General features: G+C 42.7%; 1 pseudogene; it reads left to right on the forward strand.

Annotated features, from left to right (window-relative positions):
• Positions 1-1,712: 1,712 nt before the first annotated feature.
• On the forward strand, positions 1,713-2,590 carry LOC149224351 (putative sugar phosphate/phosphate translocator At1g12500 pseudogene; annotated as a pseudogene).
• Positions 2,591-3,668: the final 1,078 nt, after the last annotated feature.

Here is a 3,668-nt window from a genome sequence, read left to right on the forward strand (position 1 = left end):
TCAAGGGTTCAAAAGCCCTCATGCAATCTTCCAACTCCTCCTCCATCATATCCATACCTGCATCACAGCCCAAGCTCAGTTTTCCCTTGCATGCAAACACTTGCAAAATGCCTTGAAGAAACAATCCATGGAACAAAATTTGCTTTTGCCATAACTTGAAAACCATGCATCCATTTGGAAAACCGTTTTATGGGGAATTGTACAATGGTGATGACAACATGCTTGAGCCATTTCAGCCAATTCCGGTGCACGGTTTCCAAGAAATCAGCCTCCATCACCATCAGCCATTTTTGCTTTTTCTCCATATCCGTGCATCCATTTTAAAACCTGTTTCATGGGGAGATGCACATGGGTGATAGTAACCTACCCAAGCAGTTTCAGCTGATTCCGATGCACGGTTTCTGAGAAATCGAGCTCTGAAATCTTCATCCATTTTCCATTTTTCTCCAAATCCGTGCATCCATTGATCACGATTTTGCTATGGGAGATGCATCATGATGATAGAAACATGCTTGGCAAGTTTCAGATCAATCCGCTTTACCGTTTGGGAGAAATGGCGAAAACAAGTTCTGGTTCTGTGACAGGCAGCAGCAGAACATGAGCATGCAGCAGCAAAAAGCTTCACAAGCAGCCGTTTGACTTCAGGTACGTGACTAAACTCGTTCCTCTATTCGCATGAATGTAATTCGTAAACAGCATGAGCAATGAGATGGTTGGATTTAGAAAAATCGGTGGCCAGCTAACTGGCCACCCTCATCCAGTTCAACAGCGCTTGGTGGGTGAATGAGACACGTGCGCTCAGCCATCTCAGGAAGAAAATTGAAAACAGGTAGTGATGGACAGTTAAACTTCAGCGTGATTGATGGATGAGATTACAGGCAGAGGACTACAGTTCGTAATTACACTACAGTGGGGACCAACAGTCTGCATGGGGCCAACGTGCAGTTGGCCAGCTCACCCTCCATCAACGGAAATCTTCATAATGGCCAATCGAACTCTCACCGATGTTGTTTCCAGTTTATCACATTTCTTGCAGCTGCAACAAGCTCCATACCAGCCCCATAGCAGCAAACCAAGCTTTCTCAGCCATTTTTTTTTCTTAAACCCACCTATGCAAGGGCATTCTACAGAAAATGGGTGGGTCTTCTACAGGAAGTATGACACAGCGTTTTGGAACAAAGAAACCTGAGCCTTCCCTCATCGGATTTGGAGTTCCGAGAAGGGTAGGCTCGAACGCACTCTTCTACGCATGATATATATTTTGAAAGGTGGTGAATTGAACTATCTGGAGCAGGAGAATTAGAGACCAGTTTGCCTGTAAGTCAAAAATAGCAGTGTGATTGTGTGTTGCATGGAATTTCTCAGTTTTTCTGCATCTCTCCACGTTTCTGGTCTAAAATTCTCTTATAAAGAAGGCATATGCAGCTGTGAGAGCCAGCCTATGGATGTAACTTTTAAAATTTTCATATCTGAATTTGCCCTGAGAAGAAAACTTGGTCTCTGTCCTCTCTCTGTAGAAGCAAACTCTTCCTCTCATAACCAGATAGCTGAAGAATTCTTAATGTCCTTCAGATCTCTTTCTGCCAAAAAAAGGAAGAGAACAGAAGAAAAAACGTGGTTAGGGTCTTTTGCATGCATGAACATAATTGTTAAAACAGAGTAAGGTATCATATCAGAATTTTATGCAGGTGATCCAGGATTGTAAAGGGATTATGTCACAGATCCAAGCTAGTTTGGAGATGTCTAAATCGAGAACAGGAGAAGGAAAATATGGTGCATTTCCTGTGTCCCAGACTATTACAACAGCTCTCATTATTGCAGCTTGGTACTCTTCCAATATTGGTGTGCTATTGCTTAACAAATGCCTACTTAGTTTTTGGATGCAGATACCCAATATTCCTCACAATGTTGCACATGTGTGCCTGCTCATTTTATTGTTTTCTGGCAATTTCATGGTTAGAGATTGTACCAATGCAGCTCATCATCTCCAGGAGAAAGTTGCTTGAGATATTGGCACTGAGCTTCATTTTCTCCTTCTCGGTTGTTTGTGGCAATATTTCTCTGCGCTATTTGCCAGTCTCCTTCAATCAAACTATTGGGGCAACAACTCCCTTCTTCACAGCAATATTTTGCATTTATAATAACATGTAAGAGGGAGTCTTCTGTGGTTTATATGGCCTTGGTGCCTGTGGTGTTTGGCACTGTTATTGCAAGCAACAGTAAGCCATTATTCCACCTTTTTGGCTTTTTGGTTTGCCTAGGATCAACTGCTGCCAGAGCATTGAAATCAGTTGTTCAGGGGCTCCTGCTTACCTCTGAGGCAGAGAAGCTTCACTCTATGAATTTGCTCATGTACATGGCACCAATTGCTGCGCTGTTATTGCTTCCTGTTACTCTTTTTGTGGAGGGTAATGTAGTAGCGATTGCTATTGAAAAAGCCAGAGAAAACACCTTTATCATATTCCTGTTGCTTGGAAACATGACCATGGCTTATCTTGTGAATTTAACCAACTTCCTTGTTACAAAACATACGAGTGCCCTCACGTTGCAGGTTTTAGGAAATGCCAAGGCCACCATTTCTTCCATATGATTGCATATACTTGCACACTCATAACAAGGCTGAGAATTCAACAGGAAAAGCAGCAGGCCGTGAGGAAGAAGAGCAGAAAGGAGGAGAAGATGAAGGCTGCCACAGCACAGTTCAAGGAGAAGGCACCCCCAGCCAAGCAAGCAAAATCAGAGAAAATTGGTTCTACAGGAAGTTAGCAGACTGTTTCTACAGGAAGACAGAGGACTGTTTCTACAGGAAGCCAACGAACTGTTTCTACAGGAAGTTTGAAAAGAGGGAAGCCAAAGGAGAAATCGGCTGAGATTTTAGCCAAGGAGGCCACCAGGGCCATCAAAGATGAGGAGAGAGATTGGTTGCTCAGAGGATGAGCAACACTTTCAGTAGGGGGGTGATGATGAGCCCCAAAAATGGACAATTATTTGGGCTCATTCAACCTCCTAATTTGACTTAATCCACCATTCTCATTAGTTTATTGCATGTTTTTGATTACATTTATGTTAATAGAGTGAATTTGGTTAGTCATTATGCCAACAAGTCTAATGGGTGCTTTTTGTAGCCTTTTTGGTCAACTTGGAGACAAAATTGAAGGTCTTAATGAGCACTTGGCAGCCAAATTCGTGGGAGAACAAGCTAGAGGATTTGTAGGAAGGTGTCCCCTTCATTTATGGGCCCTTACCTCGAATTCTCCACCATCAGCTCGGAGTTCAAGGGCCACCGAATCAATCAGCACAAGGGTAGCCAAGCAAGTCAAGCAGGACTGCTGTTAACTCCAAGTTTTGGGTAGCCGAGTCCCTAAAGTTTAGGAGGGTTGTTGGGTCCTCAATTTGTATAAATAAGAAGGCTTAGGGCCTCATTTTGGTTAGCCAGTTAGTCATTTTGTTAGCCAGTGGATGTTAGCTAGTTAGCCAGTAGATAGTAGCTAGTAGTTAGTCATTTCACAGCCTTATTGTAGTCATTTTGTAATTCGATTTGTAGGCAAAAGATTAGCTTTGCTTTCAGCTCATTCTCAAGCTCTCCTTGTGGACAGTTTTGATGTAACTCTTCACTCTTGATTAATAAAGATGAATTCAGCTTTGTACCATCTCTAAATCTCTCTTGG

This window comes from Pinus tabuliformis, chromosome Q, assembly GCF_031772625.1.
Source record: "Pinus tabuliformis cultivar Carrire ecotype Pingquan chromosome Q, CPIR1, whole genome shotgun sequence".
NCBI classification, from domain to species: domain Eukaryota; kingdom Viridiplantae; phylum Streptophyta; class Pinopsida; order Pinales; family Pinaceae; genus Pinus; species Pinus tabuliformis.